The 13574-nt window shown below is 42.1% G+C and overlaps 1 protein-coding gene across 5 annotated transcripts in view; it reads right to left on the bottom strand.

Annotated features, from left to right (window-relative positions):
* Nucleotides 1-12062: 12062 nt before the first annotated feature.
* JUP (junction plakoglobin) overlaps nucleotides 12063-13574 on the bottom strand; it is a 60959-nt gene continuing 59447 nt past the window's right edge. For all 5 annotated transcript variants that reach the window (XM_066627597.1, XM_066627598.1, XM_066627599.1 and 2 more), the window contains exon 15: nucleotides 12063-13050. The gene's annotated coding sequence lies outside the window, so the exon portion shown is untranslated. The remainder of the gene's footprint in view (nucleotides 13051-13574) is intronic.

Genomic DNA, 13574 nt, shown 5'->3' with positions numbered 1-13574 from the left:
AGAAGTTGTCTTTCTATACCTTTTTGAGCTCTACGATACCATTTCTGAGACAGAGTAGCCAGAATTGTAAGAAATAAGACAATCATAAACATGTCGGTTAGAAGGAAGATTCACTGAGTTCACTTACTCCCTACTAAGTGTGCTTGCAGCCTCAAGGTGGCTGTACTACAGCTTCATATGACCTCTTTGAACTTGCTGTACCCTACAGCTTGGAGAGAGAAAAATAAACATGCCTGATATTTGCTTAAATTGTGAGTGCTCGCATTAATGCATGGAAGCTGAGTGTTTAAAATGTATTTTCCCCATGGTAAACATGTTGTTGTTGGCAACCTTCAGTCTCAAAAGACTATGGTATCACACTCTGAATGGTGGTTCTGGAACAGCATCTAGTGTGGCTGAAAAGGCCAATCCGGGAGTGACAATCCCTTCCACACTGGGAGCAAGAGCAGTCTGTCCCTGGTCTGTCTCCCTGGCTATGGGCCTTCCTTCTTTGCCTCTTTGCCTCAGTCTGTTGGCCAAGTGTCTCTTCAAACTGGGAAAGGCCATGCTGCACAGCCTGCCTCCATGCGGGCCGCTCAGAGGCCAGGGTTTCCCACTTGTTGAGGTCCACTCCTAAGGCCTTCAGATCCCTCTTGCAGATGTCCTTGTATCGCAGCTGTGGTCTACCTGTAGGGCGCTTTCCTTGCACGAGTTCTCCATAGTAAACATGTATTATTCATTTATTATATTAGAATAACTGCTGTTTAAGAAGTTTTAGAATAGTAATTCTGCATCAAGAGTATTGGACTGAACGCATTGAACATTGCTGACCTAGCTGCCAAACTTCATTTCAGATTGAAATCAAACCAGAGAATTAAAAACTAAAAACGGATCTGAACCAGAAATGAATCCTCGAGAACTTTAGTGGATTGGAGGACTCATTACAGAGGCAGGCACTGCCTAAGTTATGAAATAAATATCTTCTATTCCCCTCACCCCTTTTGCAAGGTGGGTGGGAAGAGGGTCTCAGTCAATCCCCACTGCTATTGCATGTTTCATCTAATAAATTCTCACACAGCAAACTGGTAGCTTCAGCCATTTTTTAAACTGCAGTATTCCAAAAGTCCCACTGGGTGGCAATGTCAGGCTAGGAATTCAGAATACAGTCTTGTACTCAGAAGGAAATGGGCTCCCTGTTTTACAGTCTTACTATGAGTGGCCATTATAGAATCACACTCTGAGAGCAGGAGCTGATTCACTTCACAGGTTCTCATTGAGCATGCCAATATGTGTTGTAAATTGAAGTCACTGGCAAATCCATTTAATTCTCATGCCTCTAAAGCAAGAAACACAGTAACCTATAGTTTCAAGATAGGATTTGGAATGTGTAAAAAATAATTTTCGCCAGAGTCCCAGCGCTACAAATCCTAGAATACTTGCAAGGGAAACTTTGACAATCTTGCCATGTGAATATACTCAGAAGGTGGGACCCAAACTAATATCTTGGTTACCCTTTCCCAAACTGGATGTCCCATACCTGAGGCATTTCTGTTAGGTACCTACTTAACTTTTGATTGAAAAAAAAACTCACCAAATAAGGAGATTTAGAGCCCAATCCTATCCAATTTTCCAGCTGCACCAGTGCAGCCACAATGAAACCCCAGGGTAAGTATAAATCTGCTGTCATATATTTCCTACTTATGCCAGTATTTTTCTTGTGCCACTATGGCCTTAGACATTTTCTTGCCTGAAATAAAATGTTACAATTGTCCCCCCTCCTCTGCTTTTGTTTGTTTGCCTGAACTAACACACACCAAAATTGAAGCACAAAATGGCAACACTTGCTGCCTGAAGTGACAACACTATCATCAGACAGGGATTTAAAGTGCTTCAGATACTGTATTTTAAACAATCCTTACTGTAAGAAGAGCCCTGTTGGGACAGACCAAGAATCTATCCCCTAACCAGCCCAAGTTGCATCTCCCACCTCCAGTCAGCTTTTTATCACTAAGGGCACAATCTTAACTAGGTCTACTCAGAAGTAAGGCCTATTTTGTTCAATGGTGCTTACTCTCAGGAAAGTGTGGTTAGGATTGCAGCCCAAGTCAAGGTTTCTTAATGTGTAGGTCATGACTAGCTGTAATATGAGAGAAGGGTTCTGTAAGTTTTTACAGTATATTTTTTTGGGAGGGTCACATTACAAATGTGATAAGTTTGATAAGTTCTGTAATAAATGATTCCACTGGTAAAACTAGTTTATTTGGTAAGAAAAAGCAGTAAAACATTCAGCTGCAGAGAGAGCAAGTAAAACTTAGTATTTTCTTCAGTCTAGAGCAGTTTGGTTCTCAAACATTTTAGCCCAGGACCCACTTTTCAGAACGACAATCTGTCAGGACCCACCAGAAGTGATTTCATTTACATGGAAGTGAAGTTATGACTGGAAGTGACATCAAACAGGAAAATTTTTTGACAATCCTAGACTGCAATCCTATCCACATTTACCCAGGAATAAACCCCATTGACTGTCATTGAATGAATGAATGAATGAATAAACCTTTATTAGGCATAGAGACTGTCATTGTTAAAAGCATATATGGTTGAGACTTATTATTCCGGGAGTGTTCCAAGAACTCAAGGGATGACAAAAAATGCACTATAGCAAATCAATTTAAAAAAACAAAGTCTCTTTGCTCTGGTGATTTAAAACAGCCTTGCTGACCTTTTGAAATGCACACAGAGGCAATCAGTCACTCTCCAGGCGCTAAGGTGATAATCGCTGCCATTTAGGGCAGGAGGTCTGGTCTAGAGGGTAGAGCTTTCCTTAGCCCGAAGATAACATCAGAAGGTCACCAGTTCGAGGGCACCAGCAGCTCCCTGAATGGCGAGACCTTGAAGCAGCTGACAAGCCCAGCTGAGTGATTCCACCTGCTCTTGGTGTGAACAAGAAGCGTCTTGGCTGCCCTCCATGTGAGAGATGGAGCTGCTTGCCAGCCTGCGTAGGAGAACTGGAGGCCAGAAGTGAGACCAAACCAGGAAGATCCATTCTGAAATGTTGTTGGTTCTTGAAAGAGAGAACCTTTATGATTGTAAAAATCCCCTTGAGGGATTTAGAAACGCCTGCCTATGTAAACTGCCTTGAATAAAGTCAGAGGAGTAATCCAATGACCAGAAAGGCAGTATATAAATACTGAGTTGTTGCTGTTATTATTATTTAGCCTTCTTTCACGTGCTCAGGGGAGAGGGAGGAGTGAAGTCTGCAGTGAGAATGATTGATGGATTGTCAGCTGGCTGCCCTCTTTGGCATTACTAAACAACTGTTTTCCTTTAATTTAAAGGGCCTTTCTCATCAGCTTTGAGATAAAAAAATCTGTGAATACTTATACCTGTAATAACTTGTATGACTGTCACTCCGCAACAGTAAAAAGCAGTTTTTTAAACTGATGTTAAAGGGGTGCATTTTTTCCCCTTCTCCAGGGATCAGCACATTCCGTCTCATTTGCAGGGTTCATTCGTGCTAAGTCAAATCAGTGTATAAAAAATCTGCGTATAACAAGGCTGGACCTGTACATTGTAACCTGTTAAAAGTATAGATCTCCCCAAATGTAGTCACATACCATGTTGGCATCAAGTCTAATATACTAAAAGTAAAATACTGAAATAAATGGGGTCCCACCTGAAATTGGCTCATGACCCACAGTTTGAGAAACAATGATCTAGATCAGTGTTTTCAAACTGTGAATCAGAACCCATTTCAGGTGGGTCCCCATTCATTTCAATCTGTATTTTATTTTTAATAGATTTGATAGTATGCAACTACATTTGGGGAAATGTTACAGATCTGTAATTCTAACAGGCTACTGTGGACTGTATATGCTTTTAACAATGATAGTCAATGGGGCTTATTCCCTGGTTAGTGTGGATAGGATTGCAGCCTTTGGGATGTTTAAGGAATTTGATATTGCCATATGGCGGATATTAAAATTTTTATGCTTGATGATGATCACTTCCAGCCATGACATCACTTCCGGTGGGTCCCAATGGATTGCCCTTTCTAAAAAGTGGGTCCTGGTGCTAAAAAGTTTGAGAACCACTGGTCTAAAGTTCTATGCCAAAAATAACCAGTGATGTAGTGGTAAATTTTGAACTGTAGGAGCTCTTAATGACACTGCTTACTGCCACCACTACCACCCCATAGTCCTGCTCCACTTGAGTGCCCAGCTTTCTAACCAACTTCCCTGTGCAGCTGTAATGCAGCCCTGAGATAAAAGAACAAATGTTCCCTTACAGTTGAGGAGGCCTCCATGACTGCCCTGCCAGAGCAGGTCACAGTGCATGCCCCGTTGGCACAGCTGCATCAGCACTGGAAAGTTCGATAGCATTGAGCTCTAAGGCTGCAATCCTATGCACACTTACTGAGGAGGAAGTCCCATTTAACTCAGTAGTGCTTACTTCTGCGTTGACATGTATAGGACTGGGCTGTAAAACGATACAACAGAAAATCAACTTCACATTTCTCTCCTCCCACCTACTCCATGGAAAGTTATTGTATTATTATTATTATTATTATTATTATTATTATTATTATTTATTGATTTATATCCCGCCTTTTTGCCCCATGGGCACACAAGGCGGCCTACAACAATTGAAAAATACAAAATTGACAATTAAAAACAATAATTAAAAGTTTTCAAATAATTATTCACTTCAAATTATTTCAAATTCAAATTATTCAAATTACTTCAATTTCAAATTATTATTCAAATATTGTATTCACTTAAACATGTAGCTCTTTTATTCCAAACTTTTGGGGTGGTTAGGCAAGAGCTAAAACAAATTTGTAAGAATTGAAAAGTGGGATCAAGATATTAAAAATAATATAACATATCTTACAGTGCAATCGCATTCAATGACATGTAAACAAGCTCTCTCCCCCCTTAATAGGGGTATGATCCAGTCTTATCTTCCCCTCTCCTTCTATCCATCAGAACCCCATGCTCCCCGTCCATCATCTATCTGCATCAGTGAGGCAGGGCAGTATTTTTCTTATGCCAGTGTTTTTCAACTTGCACAATTTATTCCTCATGTTCTGGAATGATGCAGGGAGTAGAGATCCAGCACTCCTGAGGAGTGCAAATCCAACTCAGCTCCCCAAGCTTCTGAGATTTTCAGCAGCACTGTCAAGGTTATCTTCACTTGCATTCAAGGCTAGAAAAATGCTTTTAGAAATAAAAATGTTTTAGAAATGTTTTTACCAGCCCTGTCACCGTTGACAAACACCAATACAAACTTCAGCAAGTTCTCATTTTCATTAAAAGTTGTTTCATTATAAAGTAGATGAGAAAGAAACCAATTCCTCATTGGGGCCACTGTCTGTGTGGAGTTTACATGTCCTCCCCATGGGTTTGTTCCAGCCTAGGAAGCTCACTTTAATTTCAACGTTTGATATGAGAAGTGCTTTGGGTCTTTTTTTGTGACCAGATATATGCTGTAGGAACACAACTCTTATTTACATAAAGCAATTAACTACGGTAGAATTGGTTCCGTTAGAAGTTCTTTTGCTTAAAGTTGCCATCACCAAGAACCCATCAACAACTTTACGTGAGGACTGGCTGTAGATAACTGTTGTAGCAAGAACTGTTTGAAAGGCTGAAGTTCAATGTAGTTCACTCGCACCTGGAGAGACTGAACACACAGTGGGAGCAATGTAAATATCCAGGCTAGCTTCAGGTGGGTTGTGCCTGAAGCCAGAGAGATGCAGAGGAAAGGGGGAGAGATGATGATATTGATACAGTCCATAGCAGATGTCTCAGTACCTTCATTTGTAGTCTGCGCATGGTGGGGGCTGAGGGATCCAAAAAAGTTTTGAGCTCTTTGGAGACAGGAAACTCTCTTTTCGTTTATCTTGCTATGATAACCACGTTGCAAACTTTTGTTGCAAAGCAGCATGGGAACATTTTTAAACAATTATAACAATTTAAACATTTTAAGCTTTAGGGACACCAACACCTTAACAAGACATATTGTTCCTTCTGCCAACAATGGCTCTTTGTTGTTCACTTTGCTACAGCCTGATTAACAGAAACTGACAAGGCCTCTCACCCACATGGGGATAAGAATGTACTGACTGGCAGGTCAATGCAGACCAGAAGAGGCAGAGGGACTTCTGGGTAGGTGTGCTGAGCCATCCCATGCACAGCTATGAGTTGCTGCTGCCAGAGCCAGAGGACAGGAGGAAGTTTTTTTGAAGTGGGGGTGCAGCAGCACTATTGCAAATTCTGAGACCAGAATACACTATGCAATTTTCTATCCTTCTGTTCTTGCATGGTTCTCAAGGCAGAATTCAGATGCTACTAGGCTGTCTTTTGGCAAGCCCTTAGCAGACTCCAACCTGCTTAGGGTGCTGCTTCATGTGCCTTTGGACAACAGTCCTAGCCCTTCCCATATATTCTTCATTTTGCTGTTCGCACATGCATGTCCTTCACATGACGACAATGATAATAAGCATTTAAACAGCACTTTGAGCACGCAGTGCTTCGCATGCGTTATCCTGATACCATCTTTTGAACAGCCTTGTGATTATTAATATCTCCACACTGCATCTGGGGAATACAGGTAAAGAGAAAGTGACTTGCCGAAAGCCAGAGCAAGTCCATGGCAGAGGTGCAAATCAGGCGACATCCTGATTTCAGGTCAGTCCATCAGACACTGCAGTATGTTTTATCAGCTCTCACAGATGCATGCTCTTCACAATATCGAGAAGCGTGTGTGTACACACCACAGATTTACCCCATAAATGAAACCTTTCTACTTCTAGACACAGTGTCTTTCAATAGAGTGGGCTCATAATTCAGTTTCAGGTCATGCGCAATAATGCATGAGTGAGTCACCCCTAACTGTGCAGGTGTTGACATGTATAGGCGAGAAGGGACACACTTTTCAGGAGTGCGAAGTAACTTAATGATTCAATTCAAGAGGATTAGAATGCTGAGGCCACTTTCCAAACTTATTATACAAACACACTATTAAAGCACAGCCTTCCTCAAACAAAGTTTCACTGTGATCAATGTATTTTTACTCAAAGTATTTTGAATATTTCCATTGCAAAAGTCTTCATTCAGTCACTTTTCCTTAAGTATATATGTAAATAAAAACATTGGTCTTTTCTAGCTCCTTGTCCTAATTTGTTGGCAGTTTTAGCCATAACTAGATTAATACACACTTTCTTCCATCAGCTCTCTTCCCTCAATTAATAGCTTAGGTTTTGAAAAGGAATATTATTTTGCTTGTGTTCTGCCCTGTCTCCTAGATGCCCAACAGTGAACACACGTGGCTCCTTTTCCTACTCTCCTGCCTCATTTTATCCTCAGCAACTTTGGAAGGTGGCGATGAGTAGCCCGGTCACCTAGTGAGTTTTACCAATAAGCGGGGACTTAAATTTAGGCTTTCCCAGTGCAATGTGAAAACACAGAATATTCAACTCCAAGAGTAATGAACCAGAGCCAAGACAACCTTCTAAAATGAAATTACAGGTTTAAAGCTATACTTATAGTAATTTCAACTGAGCATAGTCACTTTCAATAGTATCTGGAGTTTACCATTGAAGGAGGACAGGTTTGTTATTCAAGGTGAAAATATTACTTGCTATTTGGAAAGAGAAGCCACTTAATCTTATAGGATTATTTTTTTAAAGAGAAAAATAAAACATGACAGAAGGAGGTGGGAGCTTATATTCTGGCATGGTCCCATAACCATTGTGTGTGTTGAGTAGTAACCCCACCAATTAACTGAGTCAAATGGATGTTAATGCAGTGGATCATATGTTTCCTAGATGGTGTAGAGCAGTGTTTCTCAAACTGTGGGTCGGGAGCCACTAGGTGGGTTGCAAGCCAATTTCAGGTGGGTACCCATTCATTTCCATATTTTATTTTTAATATATTAAGACTTGATGCTACCATGGTATGTGACTGCATTTGGGAAAATGTTCCAGACCTGTATTTTAACAAGCTACTATGTATATTCTTTTAACAGTGATAGTTAATGGGACTTACTCCTGGGTAAGTATGGGTAGGATTGCCGCCTAGGATAATTAAAAATGTTCCTGCTTGATGATGTCATTTCTGGTCATGACATCACTTCTGGTGGGTCCCAAAAGATTCTCATCCTCAAAAGCGGGTTCCAGTGCTAAATGTGTGAGAACCACTGGTGTAGAGAACCAGGATGGTGTAGTGGTTTGGGAGGTGGACTTAGACCTGGAAGATCCAGGTTTGAATCCCCCTCAGCCACGAAGCTTCCTGGGTGACCATGGGCCAGTCACTTTCTCTCAGCCTCACCTACCTCACAGGGTTGTTGTGAGGACAACAGAAGGGGAGCAGCTGCGTACACTGCCCTGAGCTCTTTGGAGGAAGGGCGGTATAAAAATGTGAAAAATAATGGCTCTTCAGCTGGTAACCTGAGGCTCATGGGGTGGTCTGCTGAGCTCAAGTGGGAGACACCAAAGGCCATCACCATTTTTTAAATTGTTTTGTTCAGTTTATTCTGCAATTTTCAGTACAAAATTGTACAGAGTAACCTAGTCCCACCTCTACCCACTGATTTATTGAACCCCCTTCTCTGAAAATGGACTCTGTGCCTTTACTGTAGTGTAGCCAAGACTCATAGTGAAGTATTGGAAAGATAAATGACTCTGCCCCACTATTCTTCAAGGACTGAGACCCTTTTAACTTTATCAACACTGAGCCACCTGTCTGGCTCCTGCAATTTCATTTCTCACATCTCTTTGGAATTATAAAGCAGTAGCAACTTGCTTTTACAGTAAACAGAAGCCAAGGCTGACAGGATTCTGTCAGGATAGTCAGAATGTCAGTATGACATTCTGCAATTTTCTGTGTTCAAACAGAATTGTGGCATACACTGCTACCTTAATTGAAGTGTGTAGGACTATTGATTATATATTTTTAAATGATGGTTAGCTTAAGTTTAAGGGATACAAACTTTTTACAAATAGTTCTGGAATTTAGCATCATGAGCACCTCCAACAGTACACCTTTCTCCTTTGCTAGAGGAAACCAAATTGGTCCAGCCTATGTTTCCTTATGTTACCCATCTTCCCAGTCTCTCCTCCCCCCATTTAGCTACATGATCTCTAATCACTCACAAATCAAATTCACTTCACATCAGAAGGCCAGCAGGATGGAGGAAGGGGCTTGATGCTGAAAGGCAAGGCACAGATGGAGGCAGCCAAGCTCTCCAACTCCCTTTGATCTTGACTCTATCCTTTCGCCATGCTACTGAGATTAGCAGCTTGCAGGAGAACATGAAAAGAGATTTGCTCTTGCAGGCCTGGGGAATAAGACACATGGGGGGGAGGGGAGTAAGAGGTGCCTGAGGCAAAAAGGACCCCCCCACCTCATGCTTAAGCCCAAGAATCAGGTCATCAGCTTAGCACTGAATGCAGGTGGAGCCCATTCACTAAACAGCCATCTTTTGTGGTATTCATTCATCTTGCTCTGCTTGTGAGTTTCCCAGGAGACAGTGTTAGACCCTTGCTTAGTCTTCCACAGAGTTTCTTGTTAATACATTTGCAACAGTCAGAGGCTAGGGGAAACAAAAATCAAGTCTCTAGGAAACTACCATTTGACCTTGTGTTATAATCACTTCTTAAATCCAACGCCTCTTTTTAGACCACAGTGGTTCTATCCTTCAGACACAATCATAGTTGCCATGGGCGAGTGGTTATAAAGGTGTTTGCTGCAAGAAGCATCATAAAAATATGAGCAATAGATGCATGCCCTTAAGTTACCTGCGTATGACTGGCTCCCAATGCACATGGCTGGGTATTTAAGGATGAACATCTGCCCCTTGTGCTTTACAGTGTGCACTGTGGGAAACATCAGTGAGCAGTGGAAACATGACTGTCGCTTAAAGCATTGGGCGAGTCTCATGACTACCTCTTTGGGACACCAGTTTTGAGGCACCAGACAACACCTGGTGATGTTCAGATCTCAAAATACAGGTTCAGGCCTGAATTTCAGCAATGAGGAAGTAGAACTTGGTTGTCTTGCAGAGCTTCTTTCCAACAGCTAGAAGTGTAAGTTAGAAAGGATATGTGCCTGTGCATTCAATTTGACAGCTTATGCAAGGTTGCAGAATTCATCTTTTTGTTGATGTGGTATATAATAATGCTTGTAAAACCAGGGACAGTAGAGGGAGTGGGGTGACCTCAGTCCAACACTGTGGAGTTCTGGCCTCCACGTAGCTTCAGGAGCAATCTGACTTGACTGGATGGGCTGGCAGTACATCAACATACCCATTAAAGTTGAACCAGACTTCTGCATGGCTGAGATCAACTGACAGGTATGACCATTATATTATTACGAAGACATACAAGCTTGGGAAGAAATTGCCTAAACATGCTCAGCTTCTTCAGTTTCTCCTAGGACTTTTGTAAGCCAAGTTCCTACACCCCTTCCTTAGTGCTAAGGATTGGAGCTCTGTCCTGTGTGGAAAGAGGCTTGGAGGACACTGCAGTATGCGTTTCCCTAATTGCTGCAGTAACCACCCTTGCCTAAGGAACTATGCTATTTAAAGAGCAATCCCTGGCACTATTGGAGAGGTACCCACAAGTTTGGCATTCCAAACAGTCCTTCCCCACTTTTCTTGAGCAGGTGGGTTACTATAAGTGTGGAAACAGTTTGTTGAACACAGAAAATCAAAGGCTTCAATGTTTTTTGGGTTATACAGCCCTTCCTCTTTAGGTGAACAACATTTGCTGCTGAATGTAGCTACATGAAAGCGTTTTTCCCCCCCCCTCATGCCCACACTGACTCACCAAGTGATTAAATGTAATGGTTCGGATTAAAGGCTAATGATTAAAGAAATTTTAATTAAATACATCTGCATGGTTTCCAAACCTCAATATGAATTCTTCTGAAAGACTGAAGTGTGAACTAGCTTTCCGTTTGACACACAAGTCCACCACTCATATCTAGAAACAACCTCAATCAATTACATGTGCTCTCAACCTGCAGTCCCCCACCAAATTTATAAACACAAACTTGTACCCCCAATGCATTTAAACTTGTACCTCCTCAAAACCCACCTCTTTCATCAAAATTGGGACACTCCCTTATATTTCCTCACTGAAGCCAGTGGTGGTCCTAAAGGTTTTTCCACCAGGGGTCACCTCCTTGCTTGCTGTCCCCTGACCCAGAAGTAACTGCAGTGATGTCATCACTGCAATTGCTTCTGTGCCACAAGGAGGGGGACGGGAGGCAAGCCAGGCTCCAATGGAGCCTTAGCACTGCTCCTAAGCAATGCAAAAGGCTCCATCAGAGCTGTTTTGTACCACTGGAAGCAGCGCCTAGGAGGCAAGTTCTGCCCGTCTCCTGGAAGCAGCACTTGCCTCCTGGGTGTCACTTCCAGCAGCACAAAAGCTCTGATGGAGCCTTTTGCACTGCTTAGGAACAGTGCAAAAGGCTCCATTGGAACTCGAAGTGGTATGCGCCTCCTCCAAAATCAGAGTGCTGCTTCTGGCCGGGCCATCTCCTGACCATTCCGAGGGCCACCCTCCTCTCCCTCCCTTTTTTTAAATGAGAGGGGAGAAAGGTGGCCCTGAGATCAGTGCAGAACCACACTGACAGTGGCTGCGCTCCTGCAGCCACTGTCTGTGCGGTTCCTGATTGCTCAATAAACTAGTGGCGGGGAAGCAGGTCACAATGCCACCCACCCAAGCACCCAACTGCCTGGCACCCAGTGCATCTGCACCCCTTGTTCCCCCAGGTATGCCACTGACTGAAACGAGACCCAAGTGCATGTAGTTGGATTTGTGCTTACTGTATGTTCTTTCTGCTACCCCTTGCTTTTGTCATCTTACCCTTCCTTCAGTTTTATCTGCTCCTCTGGAGAATTTCAGACTGCAAGCTCCTTGGGCAAGGACCTGCTTTTACAGTGATTTATAAAGTGCCATGTACACACCACAATACTACTACTACTACACTAGATTCTAGAACAGCCTGTTCTCAAGTCACCCCAGCAGCCCGTAAAACTGGGGAAAAAAAAAATCCAAATTCATTTGCAGTGCAGGGTAGGGTTTAAGTTTTTATTTGTTTTTTAGCTTTGGTCTTTACAAAAAATCCCATAGAGAAATAATAATAAAATCTTCTGAAGTACATTTGCAGCTACATCGATCCCTTATCCAGTGGAAGCCTCAAGCCATCACATTGAGAGAGCCGCTTTTAAAAATGCATTAGAAGAGCAATAGAGTAGGGAGGCTAGGGAAGAAATGAACACACCAATCACCAGGAAAGTTGTGGGGAGAGAAGGACCTGGTTTACAAATGTGCAGGGGATGGTCAGTAGAAGGACAGTCCTGTTAAAATGGTTAGTTATTTCTCTTTGTCAGGGGCCTAAGAGATTGTTTGATAAGAGAGCCAAAGCCCACACATCTGTTGTGGGTTTAAAAAAAAACAGAAAAAGTCAAGAAACATGAAGCTGTCAATTTCTTAGCAGTCTTCTCACAACCCTTGGTGGTTGTTATTTTTAAAAATCCAAACTGCCAAAGGCAAAAGAAAAAAATTAGCAATGTTTCCATTTTCACTTCTTAATTGACAAGCATTAGAAATACAAACGGGGAAGAAAAACGATAAATATCAAATGGCAAAAAGCTTGTTCTGCGAGAAACACACAGAGGGGAAAAAATATGTTTTTTTGAAAAATACTTTTCTGAGGATCCAGTGGCAGTTTGAGAATGTTGCCCAGATTTTCAGACATATGGGAGCAGGGAAAGTTGAGCAAAGGGGGAAGAGGACAGGTTGATTTAAAAGTTGGGAACAGTGAGAGTAGGGGAGTTGACCATGGGAAGAAAGTTATTACAAGATTGTTAGAAGCAGTCTTTTAAATGAGGGTGGGGTCTTTCCTGTAGGCCCACAGGAGGGAAAAATTGTTTTGTTTTAGAAAATAAAACCTCTTTGTAGGGAAAGAAGAGTTTGTTGTCATCTTTCTCAGGCACTTCTGTTTCCCGAGTGCCCCGGATTTGAGCGCTGGAGCTGCCCTCTTCTGTTTTGAAAAAAATCATCTGTACAGTAAAGGAAAAGAAAAGGGGGGGGAAGGCATTTGTGTCAATTACAGGATACATACAAGTGGTAAAGAAAAAAATATTCTCTCCTCTTAGTGCCTCTTCCTGTTGTCAAGGAAGGGCTAGACCCATGCAGGAAATCATTTCCTTCTATGAATGCAACATACATGTTTATTTTAGCCAAGGGTGCAATTGTGCAGCTAGACATTGTATTCACCAGGCTTGAAGAATCCTTCTTTCAGACACTAGCAAATTTCTAGGGATCACACACACAGACCCTCTTTTGCCTCTTAAAACAGTTTTACAAGAAAAAGTGCCTAAAACTGCTTCTTAGACTCTCATGGCTGTCAGATTTCACAAGGATGAAAGGTTTGGGGACAAATTCATTAAGAATTTATCAATGGGTATTAGCCACTACAGCATCTGGTAATGAGGCACAACCTGCCATCGAACATAAAGATGCACGTTTTAGCTAAGGATTGACAGGAGATGCCTCTCACATGCCTGCCATGTCAGCTTCCCTG

This window comes from Tiliqua scincoides, chromosome 5 (genome assembly GCF_035046505.1).
Source record: "Tiliqua scincoides isolate rTilSci1 chromosome 5, rTilSci1.hap2, whole genome shotgun sequence".
Lineage (NCBI taxonomy): Eukaryota > Metazoa > Chordata > Lepidosauria > Squamata > Scincidae > Tiliqua > Tiliqua scincoides.
This window is presented reverse-complemented; position numbering and strand designations above follow the sequence as displayed.